Here is a 12,103-nt window from a genome sequence, read left to right on the forward strand (position 1 = left end):
ACACCCTGGCGTGAAAGGCCACCTCAGAGGCAAATCTAGGGTGCCTCCCAGGTACACAGGAGGAAGCTGGAGGGGTCAGGGAAGGCTTCCAAGGTGACACTTGAACACAGCCGCTCTAGGTGAGTGCAGATTAGCCACAGAGGACAGGCGGGAAAGGATTCTAGACACAAGGAACAGCACGTGCCAGTATCTAGTGACATTCAAGCACACGGTAGACTGGCTGCTGGGCAACAGGTGGGGAATGAGTGTGGCATTGGGTGTGCTGGGCTGAAAGCAGGCGAGGCGGCAAAGGCAGACGACCAGGCAGAAGGTCGTCTGCATCGGGATCACCAAGGGCTTGCATGACGTAAGGAATTTCGACATTGTCCCGCAGATTCTGATGAGCCACTGCAAGATTTTAACAAAGGAAGGTTTTTATACTTTGTATGCTAAAAAAAAAAAAAAAAAAAACCTCTTCTTCTGTAAATGTCTTATCTAGTCATTTGGCTTCTGCTTGAATATTTCCAGGGTTGGGGAGCTCTCAACCTCCAAAACTGCCCACCTCATTGTTGGATGACTGTAAATCTTAGAAAGTTTTTTCCCACATTGAGCCAAACTGTCTGTCTCCTCACAATGCCTACTCATCATTTCTAGTTTGACCATTGTGGCAACACATAAAAGGCTATTTAAAAAATATATGAAGATACCTATTGAAACTTCCCTTAGTTCAGTTTTCCAAGATTCCACAGAGTTTTCTCATTCTTTGTTTATTTCATCATTTCTAGACTTCTTTACCATCCTGGTTACAGTTATCTGGATGAACTGTGGTTTATCAATGCATTCTTTTTTTAAAATTCAGGATTATGGGGATACAAACATTTTGGTTGCATGAAATGCGTTTGCCTCACCCACACCAGGGCCACAAGCATGTCCCTCCCCCATACAGTGTGCCCCGTTTCCACTAGCTGTGGGTTTACTCCCCACCCGCTCCCCCTGACCGGCACCCAGTGAATATCACTACCACATGAGCACCTCAGTGTTGCTCAGTTAGTACCAATTTGATGGCGTGTACATATGGTGCATGTTTTTCCATCCTTGTGATACCTCACTTATCAATGCATCTTTTAGAATCTGGTGCTAGATTGCTCATAATACTTCAAATAAGCTCCAAAAGGCATGGAATACAGCGATGTTAGGACTGCTTCTTCTGAACTGGGCACCAGATGACCATCAGGGATTCCAATGTCCTTAGTTTGTTACTGGTCATATCTCACTGCTTTTACAATTTTTGATTAACTGACGCTTTTAACTTTTCCGCACATTAATTGCTGCCAAGTCAAATTCCACCATGCTTAGTATGTGCAATTTATTTTTGAAATCTAAATATAGTACTTTACACTTATTTGACATTTACCTTATTAGTTTGAGCTCAACATTCCAGCCTATTAGACTCATTTTTAGAGTTTTGATTTTTCTTTCCTATGATATTAGTTGGTCTCCTTTCACATTTAACAAACATTCTTTGTATGTTTTAATCCAAGTCACTAATAAAAATGTCTAGGACAAAACTTGGTAGCAGTGGAGACCTCCTTCCAGTCCGGGTATGTGCTCAGATATCTTCAATTTTGCCTAATGACCCATTTTACAACATAATGTTGAAGATTTATTAAACATTCTGTTAAAATCCTTGAAGATTTATTAAATATTCTGTTTAAATATACATCGTGTTTGGCATTTTCTGTTATTTAAAAGAATAAACATATATTGTTGACCTCCTATCTGCTAGGTTCTATGCTAGATGCTAATAACACAAAAATGACCAAGATGTTAGTCTTGTCTTAAAGAGTTCACATCTAGCAGAGGTGACAGACACACACACACCAGCTCCAAATCAATACATGTATAGTTAAAATTTGCATTAGAGAGACAGATAGAGGGAAAATAAAATATAATAGATAATATATCATATATATTATATCATATTAAACATTAGCAATATAAGTGAAATGTATCAAGAACCTAGAGAAAGAGGAGATTAAGTCTTCATGGTGAAGAAAGAGAAAGGGAGCCTTCAGAAAAAAGTGACATTTGAACCTGGCCTTGAAACATCTGTAGGGGTTTTGTGAGGTAAGTGGAGACTGGAGATAGGAAGAAATCCCTATGGAGAAACAGGATATGTAAACCAGGGAGGAGTGAATGTCTTCAGAATGATTCAGGAACAGCAACTATTACAGTGTGAGTGAGTACCAGCTTCAGGCAAATGAGTGTGAAGAGCTGAGCTGATGTTTGAAGTGTCATAAATGTTAAGGAATTTGGGCTTTATCCTATAGGTGAAGGGTTTATCTAGAAAATAAGTCTTAAAGCAAGAGAATAAATAACATGATCATATATCTCAACTACATAACTCTATTGCACAAGGCATTAGGTTCAGTTTAGCAAAACTCATTCTTAGTGAACCCATTTTGGTTCTAGCATTAACTGGCCTCTAAGCATCTGTTTAATGAGTACCTCAATCTTTTTGTGTGTGTTTTGCCCTGCTTCTGTGTTTTTCTTGACTTTTGCTTTGACCTTTCGGCCTCTTACCTTTATTTTTCCCTTGGGCATTTGTGTTCTGCATTCTGTTGGTTTATTTGTTCATCCACAGTGTGCGCTGACCTTTACTATTTAATGTGTCCTCTGACTCTGGCTTGTTTACTGGATTCTGAGCCACAGCAATTTCCTGACCCTCAGTCCTGGACTTGACTCCACTTTGGAATTCTCACCTGATTCAGTTGCCCAATTCCTCTGTGACCTCTGCATTCTGATGTAACCTGCTCTCATCCTTTGTGCTGCTGGTCTTTGCCTCAGTTCTTCTACATTAGCTCTCTGACCTGCAAGTTGTACCTGTTTGCTCACTTTGGTTCCAATTCTGACAGTAAAATATCATCTTTCCTTTCTAGAAGCTATAGTGTAGTAGAAGAGATAGAGCTAACAAACAAGAAACTATGTGTTATAATTGATTGGCAAATTGGATGTGCTAACTAAAAGTGTTATATGAGTTTGGAGAAAGGATTGAACTGGGAAATTCAAGAACCTTAGGAGGAATGTTCTTTCTAGGCAACTCCCTTTTAGAAAGGTTTAGATATTTGGGAAATGCAGGAAAATGCAGGCGGAATTTCCTCTGGACTTCCCTATCATTGGCTCCAAAGCTGCCTATCTTAGAGGAGCTACCTTGTCTGTGCCATCTAGTGGCTGTTGCCACAAGAAACCTTACCCGCCTCAAGGAGACAGCAATTTAACGCCATTTCCAACTTAAGCACCATATCTACAGGGCGTGAAATTAGTTCCAGCAAGCAGCAAATTTGCTGCTAATAAAAATATTTAGCGATTCACTTGTCTTTAAATCAGCAGCAGAATATTCTTTTACTTGCATCAATGCTTGTTTCTCCCAATTCTAATATTTGATAATCAAGCTAGAGTTATTTAGCTAAAGCTATGAAAGAGCAAGTTCTTCAGCTCTGCAAAAATTTGAGTTTCCTGAGCAGGAATTTTTATTTCTTTCTTCTCTTGGTCAGAAATAGTCCTAGGTATTCCTTGGATCATGGAAATGGAGCACTTTCACTGATTTGGGGGACTTGGAAGTAAGTTTTCATTCTCCTCTTTCTGCCAACATTAGCTCCTGAGCCATTACACGTGGCGAAACTGGGTTGCTAAGAGAGGACATGATTTCTATCTCATGTGTAGACACATCTTTACTCTGTCTCAGTGCCAAACTCATTTTAATTTCTTTTCTGTCTCTTTCAGCCTCTATCTACTCCACAGCAAGAGTTCTCTAAATAATGCAGAGATATTGTACGGCACTAAAACAACTCTTTAATTAATTCAACAAGTATTTACTGGGCATCTACCATGTGCATTCATTGTTCTAGATCCTCCTTTGGGTCATAAGTGTTCCAAGAAGCCTAGTATGATAGCGAGGTCAGAGGCTGACCTGGCAGATGACACCTCTTCTCCAGGTTGCTGGAACAGTGGGTCAGGTAGACTCCTACTTATTTTTCTTTTCCTTGAAGAGCTCATAGAAGGAACAAATCGCATCAGACATTCTACCCCTCATCACTTAATTGGCCTAAAGGCCTCAGTTTGAGCAGATCACTTGTTTCAAAGTGCAAATAATCTAAAGAAAGAGTACAGTGGCCCCCTGGGGACTATGTCTTCCACTCCAGAGGAGCCCTGTCTGGATTATTCTTTTTCAGCTCAGTTGAAATCAATTTTGATCATCTTGACAGGAAATCAGAGTATAAGGCAGCTTCAGACGGGAACAAATACAACCTTGTCAGAAATCAGCCGAGAGATGCTGAATGAAAGCGGGCCTCTTGGATAGGAGGGCCTGGGCAGGGCTGAGAGCAGGGAGTTAGAGTCAAAGACTCAAACTAAACCACTCAACCAACACTAACTTCACTGGGGGAGATGCTGGAGGGGGTAGATTGGAGGAAGGAAACGACACTTGGCAGTGGCCAAGACGGCAACGTGGAGGCTCAGAAACAGGAGAAGCCCCTCTGTGTGTCATGCAGAAGGATGGTTTGGGGATCAGAGCATCCTGGCTCTATTTTTGGCCCTTTCTCTCAGGTTCCTGACTCTAATACAGCCCCTTCTCCCCTTTGGCATCATTTTCTTCCTTTATCAGAACAGATGAATTTTACTCGCCACCTCAGGTCCCCTTACTGCAGCATGAGAAGCAGATGGAGACTGTTTTGAAGAGCTGTGAGAGGCTCACCAGAGGGGGCTATGACAAACATCTGGATTCCTCCTGGAACAGGGCGCCTGACAGGGTGGCACATTGCAGTTAGACAAAGCAAGGCTCTTCTGAGGATACACGAGGTAAGACCCGTAGGTGGGGCCACTTGCCCTGGATGATATGTACCTCCCCCATCATGCTGTAGCCTCAAAACATTTTCTGCTCAGAGAGGGTCTCCTGAAATCCCTAATGTTTAAAGCCAGGACAATTTTACTGTAGATAGAATGATGGAAATCACCAGCTGTGAATTGTTGGGGAACTATAAAAAGTGATTTGAAGTATAAGCTTTATCAATTAAGTACTTAAGCAAAATCTAGAATCAAGATCAGGAAAAAATAGAACCAAATAATTTAGTTATTAAAATAGAAATAAAAATGTTCTCCAATCTTGGTCCTGTCTTTCTCACATGTCAACAAATAATCAAGAAAGTCTTTCTGGGGCCCAGTGCGGTGGCTCACGCCTGTAATCCTAGCACTCTGGGAGGCTGAGGCAGGAGGACTGCTCGAGGTCAGGAGTTCGAGACCAGCTCTGAGCAAGGGCGAGACCCCGTCTCTACTAAAAAATAGAAAGAAATTATCTGGACAACTAAAAATATATAGAAAAAATTAGCTGGGCATGGTGGCACATGCCTGTAGTCCCAGCAACTCTGGAGGCTGAGGCAGAAGGATTGCTTTAGCCCAGGAGCTTGAGGTTGCTGTGAGCTAGGCTGATGCCACGGCATTCTAGCCAGGGCAGAAGAGCGAGACTCTGTATCCAAAAAAAAAAAAAAAGAAAGAAAAGAAAGTCTCTGGGAGTGGGGGTCCAAGGAAACCAGGTGACTTAGAGGATGTGGACTGAACGTTGCTAAGCGCATGTGGGACGGAGCACAGCACAAGGCTGCTGGAGAGCAGGCAACACAAGGAGGCAGATAAAGGCGCTATGAAAAGAACTGGAGAGAAAGGAAGGAGCTGGCAGAGGGAAGCTCTGGGGACCTCCAAGAGCCCCTTGACCCTAGAGGTAGACAAGCAATGATGGGATCAAAGCAAGGGTGCAAGCTGTCTGCAGGGCATCCTGGTCCCTTGGCACCCTCCTCGCTGCTTTCTTATCTTAATGTCCTTTAGGGCAGCCGTTTACTTCATTTCCCATTCCAGCACCCCTGCCTCAGCCGGCTACCAAACAGGCAGGAGGGCTCAAGCCTACAGCCCTCTTGCTGTTAGGTACCAGAGCTTGCTCAAAAGTCAAGCAGGTTCTGAGAATGGATTAAAGATGCTTTGAAGTGTCTAATACCCATGTTTCTTGGGCATTTCTTATAACAGCATTAATCATGGGCCAGTCATTAGGTTTCCCAGAGTTCTCCTTAAATTAATGCATATATAAGGGGGAAGTTAGCAGCACCTCTGTTAAGTCCTGATAAACACAACCCTAGGAGGTTGATAATTCCAAACCTAGGATGTGTAGAGCATATGATCAAGGATCAATAGTAAAAGGCCTTTACAGATAGAATAAATAATGTTCAGAGGCATGAAATAATTCTGTAATCTCAGAAAGGAACATGGGTAATATGCTGGTTCATAAAACAGTGTGGCCATCTGCAGAATTTCTAAGGGGTTAGGTAGGTGATCTTCATTAAAATTAATTATATCAGAGGTCATCAATCAAGTAGTTGATTTTTCTCTATGGAAAACTTAACCACCTTCCTAGCTTTAGCATCAAGTGTATGAATTATTGAAATCAAGACTGGATCCTGTGAAGGGGAGATGTGTACAGTTCAGGACTGTCAGAGGAAATGCCTCCGCTAGGACATCCACGTTCCAGAATGGGAAGGTCATTTGGAGAATGCCAAAATGAGAATCGAAAGCAACATTTAGAGGGCCCCTAAAGGCAGCATGGCATCCTAATAAGAATACAGGCACTCATGTCTGACTGCTTGGGTTGGAATCCTGGCTCTACCTCTTATTGGCTGTGTGATCTTGGGCAAGTTACTTAACCTCTCTGTAGTTTTGTTTCTTCATCTGGAAAACTAGAAAACAGTTACGTACCTCAAAGGTTTATTTAAGGCAATAAAGGTTAGATATTCATACCTTTAGTCCATGACAAATGTTTGCAAAGCCCTTCAAATTGAGCCACTCTATTTACATGAGCTCTCTACTTCATGTAACTAGAAAACTTCAAAAAGCCATACCACTTGGATTCACTATACATTTGTGCCATTTAAGCTTGGGTGGGCCTGTGTAGCTGCTTGGCAATCCTCCTACACATTTCTTGTTGACTTCTAGTGAAATTCCCGTAATAGTTGTTATAAAGCATGGTTTCTCAACTTTGGCACTATTAACTTTTTGGGCAGGATAATTCTTTGTTATAGGGGGCTTTCCTGTATACAATAGTCCCTCTTGTCTGAGGGAAATATTTTCTAAGACCCTCAGTGGATGCCTAAAACCACGGGTAATACAGAACCCTATACATATTATGTTTTTTCAGTCTGATAAATGAGAGGGCTACCAAGTGACTAATGGGTGGCCAACAGATACAACAGGATACTCTAGGCAAAGGGATGATTCATGTCCTGGGCAGGATGGAGCGGGATGGAGTGAGATTTCATCCTGGCCTGCGATTTAAAACTTATGAATTGTTCATTTCTGGAATTTATCATTTCATATTTTTGGACCATGGTTGACTGTAGGTAACTGAAACCACAGAAACTGAAACTGCGGGTAAGGAAGGACTACTGTACTGTTGGGTGTTTAGCAGCATCCCCGGCTCTGTCCAGGAGATGCCAGTGGTATCGCCCACCCCCATTGTGGCAACAAAGAGCATCTCCAGACATTGCCAAAGGTCTCCTGGGGGCAGGGGGCAGAATCACCCCCAGTTGAGAACCACCGTTCTAGAGCTTTTTCCTCCTCCTCAAGCTTGCAACCCCACCTGCAAACATCCACTTTCAGTTGATGACTATGCTTCCTGTTTTCCTTAGAAAAACGTGACCTGATCTAGGTTTTTAAAATATCCCTTTCTTCACATTCAAAATTTGTCTGGATATTCACCCATCCTTTTCTCTTCCCCTTTTGTCTAGAATTGCCCTCTTGAAATTCAAGATGAATCACTGCACTCACGTCTTTCATTGAAGCCACTCTGGTTTCTCGGCTCTTAGTCATCTGCCTCTGCTGAGCCTTCCCTTCTGTCCAGATGCAGCCTCCACTGGTTTTTTCCAAATGTCTACGAGTATCTTTGTTGTCCTCACTAAGCTACAAGCCTTGTTTCTCATTTAATCATCATGTTTCTCTGAAAAATAGATATGAATAATGGCTAGTATTTGTGGAGCTCTTACTATGTGTGAGGCACTGTCAGGTAGATTCACGATATCTTTGCCACAGTGCGCTCTCCACCTATGCCCAGAGCATTTATTTTCTCAATGATCACCTAATGGCCAAATCTCAGTGGCTTTTTCTTGGTCTTCAATTCTTTACTTTCTCTAAAGCTCTTAACACTGTTGACCATGCCTTGGTTGAAACTGTTGCCTCCCTCGGATTTTAATTTCTCTGGGCTTCAATTTGCTTAGCTTAAATTTGGAGGAATTAATTTAAGTGATTTCTAAGACCTCCTTTTGAGCCAGGATCTTATACATTTAAAATCCTCTCAGCTTCTGTTTGCCAGACAGCTACAATCAGAACTCTGTACCTTCAGAATCCTGAGGGGCCCACTGAAGGGGTGGGCAGGAGGGACCCCTCTGCAGCAGAATATGCTGAAGTGACCTGGATCTGGATCTTCCATACAATCATCTAACTTTCTTAAGCTTAAGCTTTTTTCAAAAGACTTTTTTCAAAGTCTGGGCTAGAGTACAGTGGCATCATACCTCACTGCAACCTCAACCTCCTGGGTGCAAGCAATCCTCCTGCCTCAGCCTCCCAAGTAACTGGGACTACAGGTGCACGTCACCACACCTAGTTAGTGTTTCTACTTTTTTGTAGAGACAGGGTCTCGCTCTTGCTCAGGCTGGTCTCAAACTCCTGACCTCAAATGATCTACTGGCCTGAGCCTCCCAGAGTGCGAGGACTTATAGGCATGAGCCACTGTGACCAGCCCCTTCAAGTTTGCTTCTTTCCCAAGCACCATCATTATTCAAACCCAGGCTGAAAACCAAAGAGTTATTTTGTTTGTTTTTATGTGTGTTTTATGCTTCCCTTTCCCTTGCTGTCCCCAGTCCAGCTTCCAGAGCATCTCTCAACACCAGTCCCTGATTTTCACCCCCACCAGCCACTACTCTGACTCAAGCCTCATTATTACCTTTTTAAAATTGAATGTTTCTTACAGGATTTAGCTCTATATTTTCTTTTCTTTTCTTTTCTTTTTTTTTTGAGACAGAGTCTCACTCTCTTGTCCAGGCTAGAGTGCCATGGCATCAGCCTAGCTCACAGCAACCTCAAACTCCTGGGCTCAAGCGATCCTGCTGCCTCAGTCTCCCAAGTAGCTGGGACTACAGGTATGCGCCACCATGCCAGGCTAATTTTTTCTAGTTTTAGTTGTTTGGCTAATTTCTTTCTATTTTTAATAGAGACGGGGTCTCGCTCTTGCTCAGGCTGGTCTCGAACTCCTGAGCTCAAGCAGTCCTCTCGCCTCGGCCTCCCAGAGTGCTAGGATTACAGGCGTGAGCCACCACACCCGGCCTAGCTCTATATTTTCTAAACAACATTCTGCTTCTTATGCTTGATTTCCCCGCCCCTGAACTTTGACATTATCATTACCTTCTTCCTCTGGACGATGACAATGTAACTCTTGAACACATATTTCACACACATATATCATGTGTCTCCTCCCTAGATATTCCTAATTTAGTTACTATATAATTTTTGGTTAAATTGGTATTCAGTGTTCATAGTGTTATGACTTTGGAAATATTGTTTGTAACTAAGCCATGTAGTGCACTATGATCACTTTTCCTCTCTTGTATGTGTTCCTTTTTCTGCTAATATTGGTACTTTTTTCCTTTGCTTAGTTTTATAGGTACCTATCACTGTCTGCCCCAAACGTTCTAGGGGAACTGCCAATCCCCTCCAATTTGGCCATGCACATCAGATAACTTCTCAATTCCCTATCTGCTGAGTTTCCCTTGTTTTTTCTAAGGATGCGCCAGGCCACCTGGATCATCATTCTTCCTGCTTCCATCCAGACTGTCATCTTTAGGCCTGTGGCAACTCTTTGCATCAACATCTTGAGAATTCCTTTCATTCTTCTTCTAAATGAGCCTCTTATTTCCTGGATCCGTTCATGTCTCCTCTTTCTTGGTTTACTCCCTTTTTTTGATGAAGCAAATCTTCTATAAGTCTTCTTCATAGAAAGGATTTGCAGGAGGTAAATATTTTTGGAAGTGTATGTGTTCAACTTTATAGTTGATTAATAATTTGTCAAGGTATAGAAATGTTAATTAAAAGTCATTTTTCCTCAGAATCCGGAAGATCTTGTTCCACCATTATTTTTGTATCTAGGCCTGTTTTCAAGAAGTCCAATGCCATTCTGGTTCTTATTCCTTTGTATGTGGCCCTTTCACCTCTCTGGAAGATTTTCGGACTTGCTTTACTCTTTCTTTCTTCCTTCTTTCCTCCTCTCACCCTCTCTTTCTTACTTCTTCATCTCTCTTTTTAATGTATCAGCTTTTTTCATGTACTATACAATTCCTCCACCTAAGGTGTACAAAGGGTCTTTAGTATACTCACACAGTTGTGCAACTATCACATCAATTATAAAACATTTTATCAGCCCCAGAAGAACTCAATCTCATACCCATGAAGCAGTCAGTCCTCATCCCCCTCAACACCTCCCCAGCCCTAAGCAAACACCAATCTACATTCTGTCTCTATAGATTTGCTTATTATGGTCTTTTCATGTAGCTGGAATCATGTATGTGGTCTTTTATGACTGGCTTCTTTCACTTAGCATCATGTTTCAAGATTCATCCACATGGTAGCATGTCTCAGGATTTCATTCCTTGTTAAGGCTGAACAACATTCCATTGTATGGACATACTACATTTTGTTTATCCATTAATAAGTTGATAGACTTAATTGTTCCTCTCCCAGAGTCGTGGTCTTTATGGGCTTATGTCCTTTTTATTCACTTCTTGTCAATTTGATTGGATTTTATGAGGGCATACAGATAAATAAGCACGTCCACTCTACCATGCTCAACCAGAAGTCCCAGCTGCTTGTGGTCGAGCTGTCCCATCAGCCTCACACCCATTTGCTTGACAGTTGTTTCTACTTTGACCTAATCCACACGATTCTGCCAGTGTAATCTTTCTAAAGCACAACTCTAATTATATAACTCCTCAGTTAAAAACCTTTTACCGTTTCCCAATTTGACCCCGGAATCTTGCCATTAGAAAAGACTTTACAGGTTCTTTGGACCAGCACTCTGCGTGATACATGAACCCGCTGTCCAAGGTGGCTGGTCCTCGGGCACCTTGAATGAAAAGGAGCTTGTTTTCTCACGAGCTTGTCCATTCCATTATCGCACAGTTCTTTTTGTTAGAAAGTCCTTTCCTGTATAGAACCGAAGTACATTCCTGAAACTTCCAGTTATTCACCCAAATTCTCACCTATGATCTTCAAACTATTAACAAAAGTCTAATCTCTCTGTAATCTGCTACACAAAATGATAGCACTTTGTATAACTGAATTAATGCTACCACATGCCCCCAGCTATTCTCTTCTTCCAGCAAAAATCCCTAATTCCTTCAGTCATTTCTTATCTGCCATTGCCTATCGAATAGTGTCCAAAACACCACACTCTTACATTTAGGGCCTTCTGGGACATGGCTTCAACTTCCTTTACTGATGTCAACTCTCATCTTCTACTTTTGCAGTGCACTCCCGGCACACAACTTGCTTTTTCTCATCTTTGTCTTTGTTTACATCCTGTTCTTTTCCTGCAATACTCTTCTTCATCTCTTTCAGTTAAAATCATGCCTTCAAAAGATTGGGGCTGATACACACCAAACTGTTAAAGTAGTTACTTTTGGGGCATGGAATGGGATGGGGGAAAGGGGAATACTGGTATCTTACTTTATACAGTTTTTTTTTTAAGCAGTACAATTGTTGATGATCTTATTTTTTATGCTATTCAATGTATTTTTCAGATACATCATAATTAATTTCAAAAAATATATTAACAACAAATTCTAGCTATCAGTTGCAATCCATTTCAAAAGTTATATGTTCCTGGAAGCTTTCTTTGAATCTTCTGTCTGAAGTGAGCTTCCTTACTCTGACACCCAGACCATTCCGGAAGTGTCCTTATCATGTTACACTTTACATCATAGGTATTTGTGTGCGAGCCTTACCTATTTAGCAGACCTCAAGCTCCTAGAGACCGAGGATTATG

This window comes from Lemur catta, chromosome 7, assembly GCF_020740605.2.
Source record: "Lemur catta isolate mLemCat1 chromosome 7, mLemCat1.pri, whole genome shotgun sequence".
In the NCBI taxonomy this organism is placed as follows: Eukaryota; Metazoa; Chordata; class Mammalia; order Primates; family Lemuridae; genus Lemur; species Lemur catta.